The sequence below is a fragment of the Urocampus carinirostris genome, chromosome 14, assembly GCF_059441175.1.
Source record: "Urocampus carinirostris isolate Australia breed hairy pipefish chromosome 14, RoL_Ucar_1.0, whole genome shotgun sequence".
Lineage (NCBI taxonomy): Eukaryota > Metazoa > Chordata > Actinopteri > Syngnathiformes > Syngnathidae > Urocampus > Urocampus carinirostris.
This window is the reverse complement of record NC_142362.1, coordinates 19,751,386-19,765,270: the sequence shown is the minus strand read 5'-3', so window position 1 is coordinate 19,765,270 and position 13,885 is coordinate 19,751,386. Positions and strand designations below refer to the sequence as shown.

Below are 13,885 nucleotides of genomic sequence, written 5' to 3'. Positions count from 1 at the left end.
TTTCGCTGACGGACTGACAACAGGTGAGTGAAAGGATTGAGCTTAAATAGGACGGGGAACCAATCAGGTGACCAGCAGCAGCTGGCGCTAAACGAACGGGCACTGGTGAATGTGATGAGTAATCATGACAACTGGTTGCATACCGAAACTACTAGTAGATAGATTTCCCTGGCCTCTGTACAAAATGCCATTTTTTAAAGAAAGTCTTTTAGTAACCCAATATTTTTCTTTATTGTTAAAATAAATCCATAGTTGAAATGTCTCTTTTTCTTGCAGACATGCACACTGTTAGGAATTAATACCAAAATGTATCGTTTACCAAATTGTTCGAATTAGTAATCTAACTCCATTAACCAAACACATCCTACATTCAACCAACAATTTATGAGCGCTCGTTTCTTGAGGGAAAAGATGAACAAGAAAGCCGACATTTTCACATGGGGGCAGATTTAATTCCATTAACAATTTTACTAAGTGTACTCCATTGAAAACGTCCGAATTAGTGTCGTTGGCGTCTGTGGGAAGCCTTTCTCAAGTCGTTTAGCTCTGTGCTATTGGCCATCATATCCCCACATAATGGCGTGCCGACTCCTCCCATGGGCGTGCCAAGGAAGCCCCCCCCCCCCATGGGCTTCACCATCTCGTCGAAGAGCGTCGCAATGTCTGGAGTACTCAAAACAACACCGAGCGTTTCTACGTCATCAGGGCCTTTCTGCGTCTGGATGTGCTGATTATCCTATCAGCCTTATCTCCCGTTCCCACCGTTCCTGTAAACAACATTTTCCACCAGGGTGCCCTGACATCGCACCACAGCCCAGCCAGTGAATATCTTTTGCATTAAATGTAATTTGTATTTGATCGTATAAAATCCTTTTTAGTCAAATGTATAATATCCTTCAACACGAACTCTGCACGGTTTGAATTTCAAGCTTTTGGGTACATAAAATAATCTGTTGTTTATGTCTGCAGCCCTTTGAGACTCAGTGTGATCAAGGGCTATAGAGAAAAAAACTGACTTAATATCTTGAAAATGACGTTCATTTTCAACCAAAATAACGACTTCTTTTGGATCTTGAGTTGTCTGATATGGTACTTTCAGACATTATTTAGTCCAAAAAATGGTTTTAGAATGAAGTTGTGTTCAGCCCCTTCTGAACCAATTCCGATTGTGTTTCTGGTCAAATTTTCAACTAATGAAATATGTCATTTGGACTTTAGATTTGCCAGTGTTTCTGCTTTTGCATGGAACACCACACCAAGTGGATCTATTTTAGACACGTTTTAGACCGGGTTTAGGCGTCTAGAATTGAGTTGTGTCCAATCCATTCAACGGTAACCAAAATTGAGTCGAAAAATTGCCTTTGTTGTATTTATGTCATCCAGTGTGCTCCAAATTCATCCCCCTAAATGATTTCTTTTCCACATCTTGAAAAAGACGTGGGCTGCAAATAAAGCCAAACTGGGTTAGGAAATGGGGGAGGGGGCACATGCAAGGGAAAGAAAATAAATAAATAAAATGAACATGCTCCCCCAAAAGTGGTCCTTGCATACCTATGATGCTTGTTGCCCCCCCCAATGGGAGCTTGCTCCTGCCCCCCGCCCCTCCACACATGCTCAGCATCCCAGAAAAGCGAGCAACCGAGCGAAAAGGAGGCTGCGCATCGCAGCAAGACGCAAATAGAGCCGTAAAGCAGCCAATTAGAAGGGGGGGAGGACCGAGACCCTGAAGAAAGAGGAGGGGGGAGGACGGAGACCAGGAGGCGGAAGGAGAAATCGAACGCGGGCTGGATCCTGGCTCGTCTTCATCCTTTTTCTGTTGCTTTTTGTGCGCGAGGATGCGAGGAGCTGAGGGATAAGATTGGAGGCGGGATGCGGGGATGGATGCGTTGCCGTCGGCGACGCGGATGCTGAGGATGACCCACATCGGGAAGGGAACGGCGGAGTCTGGGATGTGACGTGGCTCGACGGCCCGGACAGGTGAGTCGATGCCACAAAATGCTACCGTTAGCTTTAGCCTAATGATGGCAAAGTCAGTTTGTCTCTGGAGCCATTTCCAGACTTTTTGTTCTCAGGGGGGCCAAATCAGCTAAAGACTGACAAATCCAAATGTTTGTTTTTGTATTTCAGTATTATGCTTCATCATTCATCTTACATTAGTAACTTACCCTACAATTCATCATCACACATGACAAGGGATCGTTTCTAAACACAACACATTTATTGACAGGCAATGCACGAAAAACTATTTCATGTTCTGCATTGAATGTGTTAACCGTTTTATTTTAACATTTGAGTGAATATAGTTTAACACCTGAACCAATTCATCACGCTATACAAACTCAACACTTCCCTACGGCAGCCAGAGAGACCATTTGGTTTGCAATTGTTTAAAAAAAGTTAGAAAATGACATAGAGGCTTGCTTTCTTTTTTGACATATTAAGAAATTCATGGCAGGCCGGATTAAATCATCCAATGGAACGGATGCAGCCTGCGGGCCATATGTTTGACATGTTGCTTCAGCCTAATCGAGATCAGACTCAAGATGTGTCGGATTTAATTTCTACTTTTCTTAAAAAATGAAAATCTTTATGTTCTGGAGAAATAGTCCGTCAAAAGAGTGTCTTTGTTCGCCAAATGAAAGTTTAGAAGAACTGCTCCACCTTTGTTTGTTTTTTTTATTGCTTTTTTTTTATTTTCATTTTTTTTGTATTTTTGTGTTGTTTTATTGACAAGGAACTAGAAACAGATACAACAATGATTCTGAAAAAGAGAAAAAAAAATCTGAAAAACAAAGAATGTATTCTGAAAAATAAAAAACTAATCTTAATAAAATCTGAAACAAGATCTGAAAATTAATAAATACATTTTGAAATTTTTTAAAAAAAAAAATCTATTTAAAATATGAAAAAAACTGAATCACTGGAAAGATATATTCATAAAATATGGAAGGATACATTCTTCTGGGAAACCCCCCAAAAATCACAAAGACAAGAAAATAAAATCATTCTGAAAAACTGAAAAAAGATATGTTCCCTAAAACAGATATCAAAATATCATAAGGACAGAAATAAATACATTCTTAAGCACAATTTTCCTGAAGAATTGACAAACTAATTCCTAAGACTAGAAGAAAAAAGGGAGAAAATATTTTCTGAAAAACAAAAAAAAATCAATCAACCTGCAAAACAGGTATATCAACAATTCCACAGAGTGAAAATAAATACAAAAGATGAATAAAAAGCTAAAAAAAACCACCAAGATTTTCCTAAAAAACAGAAAAAAACAATGATTTCAAAAAGCAGAGAAAATTATAATAAAATAAAACAGAAAAACATATTTCTAAAAATAGAAAAATAAACAGGAAAATATTTTTGACAAAGAGAAAACAAATTAATAAAAAATACAAAGAAATGTTTTCCTAATAACTGATAAAATAATTCCTAAAACTGAAATAAAATCTAATAAAACCAAACAATTAAAAATAAAAATAAAAAAGACCCTTAAAAAAGCCAAGAAAACCTTCCTTTTTGTGGTCTGAAATTTGTGCAAAGCTGTGAAATAGCCGTCAAGAAGTAACACCGCCATCCGCCTGATCTAACATGCTCTATGCATAATGTAGCTTTGGGGAGGGCGAGTCACGCACTTTTAATAAGTCGCTTCCTTCCTTCCTTGCTCCTGTGCACATTATGAAGTGGTAGAGAGGGGAAACGACCAAGTCACTACATCCAGGAGAAATTCAAAATATATTCTAAAAGCGAACAAAAATGACTTGAACCTTTACTTTTCTTGCCTGATTGAATATTATAACATGACTCAAAGTGACGAGTCCTTCCAGTGCCTCGCTCATATTCCGAAGAGAGAGGAGACACGACAAAGATGTGCAAGAAAATGCTAATATATTCTAATGAAGAAAATTATGGCTAAGAATCTTTTTTTCCCCTCTCTTTTTTTCCTGCTCTCCAGTGCCACGCGCACAATTTGAAGGGGTAAAGAGACACAACCAAGTTGGGTTATTACTGATATAAAAAAATCTATATATTTTCTTAAGGGGAACATAAATGCTTCCATTCTTCCTAGCAAGTAGTGTTGGTTGATATTCTAGCATGACTGAAAGTGACAATTTATTGGGTCTTTTCAGTCCCTTGGTTACACTACAGAGAGGTAGGGAGGAGACACAACACATTTGTGTTACAGCTTCATTAGAAAAGGTAACACCGGAACCTGCCTGAGTGTTAGTGAGCTCGCGAGGAAGTTTAGCGCGCTCCATGCATAATGTAGCTTTGGGGAGAGTGAGTCACGCAAATTATACAAGTCGCTCTCCTTCCTTCCTTTCTTCTTTCCTTCCTTTGTTCCTGCTGCGTACAATATGAAGAGGTAGAGAGGGCAAACGACCAAGTTGTGCTACTACTTCCAGAGAAAATCAAAATGTTTCTTAAGACAAACATAAATAACTTGTATCTTTTTAACAAGTTTTGTCGATTAACTAGATATTGTAGCATGGCTAAAAGTGACAAATTGTTGGATCTCTCCAGTGCCTCGCTTACATCCTGAAGAGAGTCAGAGGAGACACAACCAAAATGTGCTAGAAAATCCAAATATATTCTAATGAAGAAAGCAGCTAAGAATCTTTCTTTTTTACCTCCCTTTTTTTCTGCTCTCCAGTGCCACGCACAAATTATGACGAGGTAGAGAAACACGACCAGGTTGTGCTATTGTTTGTTCAGAAAATCTATATATATTATAATTAGGAACGTAAATGCTTCCAGTCTTCTTAGGAACTAGTGTGGGTTGATTGAATATTTTCGCATGACCAAAAGTGACAAATTGCTGGGTCACTTCATTGCCTTGGTTACATTACAGAGAGATAGAGAGGAGAGACGATCCAGTTGTGTTACAGCTTAATTAGAAAAGACAATGCCGGAACCTGTCTGAGTCTCCTTGCATAATGTAGTTTTGGGGAGAGCGAGTCACGCAAATTATACAAGTCGCTTTCCTTCCTTCCTTTCTTCTTTCCTTTCTTGGTTCCTGTTGCGTGCAATATGACGAGGTAGAGAGGGTAAACGACCAAGTTGTGCTACTACTTCCAGAGAAAATCAAAATGTACTCTAAAGACAAACATAAATAACTTGAATCTTTTTAACGAGTTTTGTCGGTTAACTAGATATTGTAGCATGGCTAAAGGTGACAAATTGTTGGGTCTCTCCAGGGCCTCGCTTACATCCTGAAGAGAGTCAGAGGAGACACAACCAAAAAGTGCTATAAAATCCAAATATATTCTAATGAAGAAAGCAGCTAGGAACCTTTCTTTTTTTACCTCTCTTTTTTCTGCTCTCCAGTGCCAAGCGCACATTATAAAGAGGTAGAGAGACACAACCAAGTTCGGTTATTATTAATATAAAAAATCAATATGTTTTCTAATGGGGAACATAAATGCTTTCATTCTTCCTAGCAAGTAATGTTGGTTGATTGAATATTTTAGCATGACTAAAAGTGACAAATTATTGGGTTACTCCAGTGCCGTAGTTACATTATAGAGGGATAGAGAGGAGACACGATCCAGTTGTGTTACAGTTCCGGTAGAAAAGGTAACGCCGGAGCCCGGCTGAGCGAGCTAGCTAGCCAGGTAGCAGGCGCGCGAGCGAGTGAGCTCCATGCATAATGTAGCTTTGGGGAGAGCGAGTCATGCTCTTTTTACAAGTCGCTTTCCTTCCTTCCTTCCTTCCTTCCTTCCTTTGCGTGTTGCGTGGGCAAAGTAGGCTAATCCGAGCCCGGCATCAATTATTGAGGTCGTTGCCAAACAATCGTCTTGCAGCTCCAAAATGGCGTCCGAAACCTTTCAAACGTTACTTCATATTCAACGCTTAGCTCCTCTGAGACGGCAATAGCCGTCTAATGGATTCCATAGGAGCGCTTTTGTGTTGCTGCATAATCAAAAAGGGGGTCAACCGTTGCCCAGAGGTTGGAGGGTCTCGTCGAGCTATATGTCGAGCTCATTGCCAAATAGGTCACTCAAATCAGGTTGGGGGTTTGATCACAGGCTGTAGCCGTGTAGTGTCCTTGAGCAAGGTACTCCCTTCCAAAATTGCTCCAGGAAGTCCATGAGCAGTGTTGGGACTACTGCGCTAGAAAGGAACGTGATCCTTGAACCCAATCACTTTACTCTGTAATGAGTACTGTAACATAATATTAATAACATTTTGTAACTACTGTTGCTACTACGTGGTGTGTTACTGCGTTATTCCGCTCTTCAATAAATTTATGGGAAATGGGGAGTCATGCACGTGAGGAAGCCGGTCTGGCGTAAAAGGACAGGACGCCAGAGACCGACGAGATCGATAACGAATCAGGGTAACGAAAATAAACAGGAGAAACTAGACAGGACCCAAAACTGGAGAAACTAACCAACAGGACAAGAATAGACGGAAAACAAAACTGGAACTCGAAATTAAACAGTACAAAAATAAACGGGAACAATACCGGACGCAGATATCACAGGAAAACAGGACAGAACCCACGTCTTGTGGAGCAGAGGTTCGTTGACGGGCTGACACTGAAGCAAGAGAGCGCTGAGCTTCATATACACAGAAAGTCAACCGCTCAATGAGCCGCCGCTGGCACAACACGGGCAGGGCCAATTGGGCATCATGGCAACCGTGACACACAGAGGCAGGGCCAATTGGGCACCACGGCAACCGTGTCACACACGGGCGCGGCCAAGTGGGCACCATGGCAACCATGTCACACACGGGCGCGGCCAAGTGCGCGCCGTGGCAACCATGACAACAAGAGCGCTGAATTTCTCCTCATGGAGATATTCTCCCAACCACAGGGATATCAAACTCAGTTTGGCTCCGGGGCTAGATCCAGACTCTCTGTCCTCAGGCAGGCTGGTTCAGTAAAAGAGGTCAACTCCTCTCCTAAAATATATACTGGACTGTCTCAGAAAATTAGAATATTGTGATAAAGTTCTTTATTTTCTGTAATGCAATTAAAAAAACAAAAATGTCATACAATTTGGATTCATTACACATCAACTGAACTATTTCAAGCCTTTTATTATTTGAATATTGCTGAATTTGGCTTACAGCTTAAGAAAACTCAAAAATCCTATCTCAAAATATTAGAATATCATGAAAAAGTATACAAGTAGGCTATTCAACTAATCACCTGAATCATCTAATTAACTCGAAACACCTTGCGAGGGTTTCCTGAGCCTTAAAAACACTCAGCTTGGTTCAGTAAACTAAATCACAAGTATGGGGAAGACTGCTGTCCAGAGGACCATCATTGATACCCTCCATCAGGAGGGTAAGACACAAAAGGAAAATTCTCAAAGAGCAGGCTGTTCACAGAGTGCAGTTTCAAAGCATATCCACAAAAAGTCTGTTGGAAGGGAAAAATGTGGCCGGAAACGCTGCACAACCAAGAGAGATGACCGCAGCCTTAACAAAATTGTGAAGAAGAGCCGCTTCAAGAATTTGGGGGAGCTTCAAAGACAGTGGGCTGAAGCTGGAGTCCAGGTATCAAAAGCCACAGTTCACAGACGTGTCCGGGAAATGGGCTACAATAGCCGTATTCCCATGGTCAAGCCACTTCTGAACTCAAGACAACGGAAGAAGCGTCTGACTTGGGCTATGGAGAAGAAGCACTGGACAGTTGCAGAGTGGTCCAAAGTCCTCTTTTCAGACGAAAGCAAGTTTTGCATTTCATTTGGAAGTCAAGGCGCCAGAGTCTGGAGAAAGGCTGGAGAAGAGCAAAATCCAAGTTGCTTGAAATCCAGTGTGAAGTTCCCACAGTCAGCAATGGTTTGGGGAGCCATGTCAGCTGCTGGTGTCGGTCCACTGTGTTTCATCAAGTCCAGAGTAAATCCAACTGTGTACCAAGAGATTTTAGAGCACTACATGCTTCCATCTGCTGAAAAGCTCTATGGAGATGAGGATTTCATTTTCCAGCATGATCTGGCACCTGCCCACAGTGCCAAAACCACCAGTAACTGGTGCACTGACCATGGCATCACTGTCCTTGATTGGCCTGCTAATTCCCCTGACCTGAACCCCATCGAGAATTTGTGGGGTATAGTTAAGAAGAAGATGAAAGACACCAGACCTACAAATGCAAATGAGCTGAAGGCCGCTATCGAAGCATCCTGGGCATCAATAACACCTCAGCAATGCCACAGGCTGATTGCCTCCATGCCACGCCGGATTGATGCAGTAATCCGTGCAAAAGGATTCCCAACCAAGTACTGAGTGCATAAATGGACATTTTCAAATGTTTGATTTAGTTTTGCTGTTATAAAATTATTTTTTTACTTGGTCTGAGGAAGTATTCTAATATTTTGAGATAGGATTTTTGAGTTTTTTTCAGCTGTAAGCCAAATTCAGCAATATTCAAATAATAAAAGGCTTGAAATAGTTCAGTTGATGTGTAATGAATCCAGAATGTATGACATTTATGTTTTTTTAATTGCATTACAGAAAATAAAGAACTTTATCACAATATTCTAATTTTCTGAGACAGTCCAGTATTTTTTTCTGCTTTATCATTCAGCCTGCATTAGTAACTGTCACGAACCAGGACAGGAAACAGGAATCAGAACCCAATCGCGTAACGTACTCACAGTTAGGGAGTGGAGGAATGCGCGCACACTCGATCCGGGGATCGATGGTCGTGGAAGTGGATTGAAAACAAACAGATCAGGCTTAAAATAAAACACGATCAAACACAGACAAATTCACAGGACTTGGCATATCACACAGAGTCTTGCAGAAGTTTCGCAGATGCTATGACAACCAACAGCTCAAAGGACCGCGTTTAAGTACTCCCAGGGAGCAATCTGTCAAGGCGTTTCAGCTGGTGTCAGTGGGCAGGGCCAAATGGGCGCCATGGCAACCAGTACAGTAACCTACCCTACCTATTATAATCACATATGACAAGGACTCTTTTATGAACACAACGCATATCTTCACAAACAATGGGGAAAACAAATTTTCGCGTTTGGTATTGAACACGTTAACTGGTTTATTTAAACAATTTAGTGAATGCAGTTTTACACCTGAACCAACACGCTACGCTATACACACACTCAACACTGCCCTCTAGCGACTGGAAAGAGCATTTGGTTTGCATTCATTAGAACTTTTAATAGAAACGACCTAGAGACTTGCTTCTTTTGTAAACATACACAAATTTATTGCAGGCTCCGCTAAATCATCCAACGACATACCTGCCCTACTGTAAACACTCACATCCAATCCGAATTTACAACTAGAAAATAAAATACTGAGCTTATACGTGGGGCAGCACGGCGGCGCAGTTCTAAGGGAACCTCCTGTGTGGGTTCAAATCCAGCTACCGGACTTACTGTGCGGAGTTTGTATGTTCTCCCCGTGCTTGCGTGGGTTTCCTCCGGGCACTCTGGTTTTCCTCCCACATTCCAAAGACATGCATTTCAGGTAGATTGGCCGGTCCAAAATTGTCCATAGGTGTGAATGAGCGAGCGAGTTGTCTGTCCCTGTGTGCCCTGCGATTGGCTGGCAACCAGTTCAGGGTGTCCCCTGCCCACTGCCCGATGATTGCTGGGATGGGCTCCAGCACCCCCGCGACCCTACTGAGGATAAGCGGTGCAGCTAATGAGATGAGAATGGTAGGCAGGGCATGGGGCCTAGGGGCGTGTCTTATGCAGGAACAAAAAATCAACAGGAAATCAATGGGGCAAACATGAACTCATAATTTATAGTAAACATATGCTGTATTTTTCTCATTGTATTAGTAAAACGATTTTTTACATTTATTTTTTGCACATTCCATTCAGGTAAAAAAAAAGACCAATATCGGATCATTATTGGTAAATAGCGCGCCTTTCAGAATCAATCAGAAGTCAAAAAAGTCTTGACTTAGACTTGATGACATAACCCGAGTCCACCTCTTCCGAAAAACTCTCTATCTAAAAATAATCCTCATCGTAGTCACATTGAATAACACAAATCCGATCTATTTTAAAAAAAGCCTAGCAAAAAATAGCTCTCGCTCAAAGTCTCACCTTGAAGACCAACAACAAAGGAGACTTTAGATGAGCGACATAATGGAAACGGCGTCTCGGCGGGGTGAAAACCTTTACGGCTTCAAAAAACGATAAAAATATCTGCGGCCTTATTTAGACGCAATAATCAACAAGCAAATGAGAAAAACGATGACGACAGAACTGAATAGTGAAAATCACGCTTCCCCAAAAAATTTCATTTTTTGTTTCTTTATATGTCCCCTATCAACTACAAATCCTCTCCTATAGTTTTTGTAGCGTCATCTTTATGACACCAAGCTAAACCACCAAAGAAGGACCGTGACCACAGGGGATGCGATATTGAAGCTTTAATTCCCTTCTTTGAATGGTGAAAACTGCCAAAGTGCATTACAATCCATTGGGACCATGAGCCAATAGGTTTATGAAAATCAAGTACATAAACTTTACATCTTTCTAAACTAATACGAGATATAGTTATTTAAACACTGTTAATCCTTCAACGTGGATGGAGATAAGTTAGACATGCAACTGTCCTGTCTGTCACTAACCAGAAACAGAGACAGGACCCAGTAGCTTTCGTTTACTCAGTTTTATTGATAAAGAGGGAGAGCAGGGCTTGCTTCCACGATCAGAGGATCGACGGACACGGGTAGCAGGTGGCGGCCACGCAGAAGTGGCACTCAAGTGTCGAGCGAGGATAATCGTAGACTGAAGGGATACTGGTCACTAGCCGGGACGGGAGAGCAAGGGCGGTATCGAGTTCGGAAAAGAGGTCGGCAACAGGTATCAGGGGGGGAAACAGGGCAAAACAGATCGGTGGTCGGGATGGCAGATCAGGGCAGAAACAGGTCCACAAACAGGTCAGCAACAGGTATCAGGCAGAAGAAAACAGAGCAGGAAAATGTCGTACGGAATGAGCTTGCCTAGCTGGGAGCAAAGGTTCGCAACGATCTGACGGCGTCCTCTTGAAAAATGGGGGTTTAAAAGGAGTCTCTTAGCCAATCAGCTCTCAGGGCTGTTGGCGCCAATTGGGCAGTCACAGGGGCTCTGAATCAGCAATCATGACACTGTCAAACATTGTGTGGGACGACTGATGACAACTATATCGTAGAACAGGAAGTGACATTAAAAACCCGGAAGTATTAGTACCCAAAAATAGTATTATTTCACTATATCTCGCAACTTCAAGCTCAAATAAACACAAAATATCGATGTAGAACATTTCTTAATGAACCAACTGTTTGGATTGCAGTGGACCCAAATGCAGGAAGCACGATAATATGTAATCTCAAAATAATCAACAAAGTAACAAACAAATGGTCAGTGAACAACTAAACTAGAGGTAAGATCGGGTCTAAAAAAAATCCAGCCCAACCCAACCCAGCCCGCGGGTATAAAACCTGCACTAGCCCAGACCCAACAAATTAACTTGATTTAAGGGACCGGGCCCAAAGTAAACCCAAAGATGCACTTCAGCGACGTGCGTGCTTTGGTTGAAGTACACGTGGCGCTGAAATTCAGTCGAGGGGAAGTCTCGGGCTCGCTCCCTCAAATCAAGTGTGTTTGGTTCCCCTCTTATTCAAACTCAACGCTTCCATTCACTCCTTGTCAGTCCTTCACTGAACCTCCACTCACGCAAGGCAAGCACTATTTGACTCTAGCTCCCATCTGTCCCGTCCTTACCTGTATCCTGCTCGTCTGCCCCTGGCTTCCCGATCATCTCCGGCTCCCTGACTTTTTCCTTCCTTCGATCACGCGCCAATCTCCCGTCCCGGCTACTCGACCCGTGCTTGCTTACCGACCACGCTCTGATCTCCCGTCCCGGCTATTCGACCCATGCTTGCTTACCGACCATGCTCTGATCTCCTGTCCCGGCTACTCGACTCGTTTCTGCTCATCGACCACGCTCCTATCGCCCGTCCCGGCTACTCGACCCGTGCTTGCTTACCGAACACGCTCTGATCTCCCGTCCTGGCTACTCGACTCGTTTCTGCTCATCGACCACGCTCCGATCGCCCGTCCCGGCTACTCGACTCGTTTCTTTCTTTCTTTCTTTCTTTCTTTCTTTCTTTCTTTCTTTCTTTCTTTCTTTCTTTCTTTCTTTCACTGTACACTTTTCTTTCTTTCTTTCTTTATTTCTTTCCCTTTCTTTCATTTTCTTTCCTTTTCTTTCCTTTTCTTTCATTTTCTTTCCTTTTCTTTCCTTTTTTTCCTTTTCTTTCCTTTTCCTTCCTTTTCTTTCCTTTCCTTTTCTTTTCTTTCCTTTGTCCATACAGACTATACAGAGGTTGTCATTTTTGACAACTGTCCCTGTGCCATCACTTAGCTGCCATATTCTCTATGGGGTTGTTAGCTGGTATGGGAAAACCACACAGAATTAAAGCCAAGAATGTGGATATTACAGCCATGTGCCAGAAATATGTCCATCTTTAGCATATTTGACATAAAACAAAACAATGGTGATAAAAAATAGTTGAAATCTTACCTGCAAATGTGTTTCTTGACAATAAAATGGAGACAATGTCCCACAGAGTCTTCAAGGGTCTTGGAAAAGGGAGTACCTTGAATCAGTAGCATGAATAAAACTTTCTTCCAAACGGTCCAACTTTGGCCATTTATAAGTCTATTCGCATTACAACTTTTCTACAATCTTGGTTGATTTCTTTGGGACTTGTTAGGAATTAAATATTAAAATGTACCGTTTACCAATTTGTTCGAATTAGTTATCTGACTCCATTAACCAAACACCACCTAACAATGCGCGCTCGTTTCTTGATGGAAAAACGAACAAGAGACCGGCATTTCCACACGGGGGCAGATTTAATTTCTTCAATAATTTAAGTAAACTCCATCCAATATATGGCCGAATTAACCGAATTAGTGTCGCTCGAGTCTCTGTCAAGCCTCCTCTCTCGATCTTCTTGCTTCTCTCCTCGACCCACGTTTTTCCGCAAGCTGGTGTGCCGGCTCCTCCAAGTCCCCATGTGGGTTTCACCATCTCGGAGAAGAGCGTCCCGGTGTCTGAAAGACTCATAACAGCGGAACGTTTATCAAAACAATGCCTGCCGTCCTGCGTCATCAGGGCCCCTCCGCGTCTAGATGCGCTGATTATCTTATCAGCCTCACGTCAGAGTCGACTGAACTTTCACTGCTCATTGAACTTAAGCCTACTCAGTGAAAATCTTCATTGCACTCAATAAATGTAACTTATGTATTCAATCGTATAAATTATTTTTAGGTCAAATGTATAAAATCCTTCAGACTGTTCCCTTTTATTTTCTAGCCCCAAAATGCCGCTTATGTATCCAACTATATCATGGATGTCACAGTTGTATCCGTCCATATTGAGTGTAAATCTAAAGTTTTGGTACCATGTACTTCGAATTTGATGAGTGACATGAATGAAAACTGCCTGCATGGAAACGTAGTCAATGTTGTGAAAGAGTGCGAGGGCTTGTCCCGTTGTCCAAAAGTGAGCTTTGAGCCCTGAAGGCTTGCTCTTAATTTGTCACAATGAGGTCTCATTTGCCTCTTTGATGGCCGCCATCGGCCTCTGGCTTCAACTCCCCCGTTTTTAAAAGCCTTTCTTTCTTTCCTTCTTTCCTTCTTTCTTTCTTTCTTTGACTCATGATTTCATTCTCTCATTCTTTCATTAGGTCTCTTTTTCTTTCTCTCTATCTCGGTTTCTCTCTCTCTTTCTCTCTGTCACTATCCTCTCATCTCTCTTTCACCTATCACTCACTTTCTTTCTCTCTCTCTTCTTTCTTTCTTTCTTTCTTTCTCTCTCTTCTTTCTTTCTGTCTTTCTTTAATTCTTTCTTTCTGTCTTTCTTTCTTTCTTTAATTTTTTCTTTCTTTCTT

General features: G+C 41.8%; 1 protein-coding gene across 6 annotated transcripts in view; it reads left to right on the top strand.

Moving 5' to 3' along the window:
• Window positions 1-1,648: 1,648 nt before the first annotated feature.
• LOC148352907 (uncharacterized) overlaps window positions 1,649-13,885 on the top strand; it is a 30,368-nt gene continuing 18,131 nt past the window's right edge. For all 6 annotated transcript variants that reach the window (XR_015852696.1, XR_015852697.1, XM_088352937.1 and 3 more), the window contains exon 1: window positions 1,649-1,977. The gene's annotated coding sequence lies outside the window, so the exon portion shown is untranslated. The remainder of the gene's footprint in view (window positions 1,978-13,885) is intronic.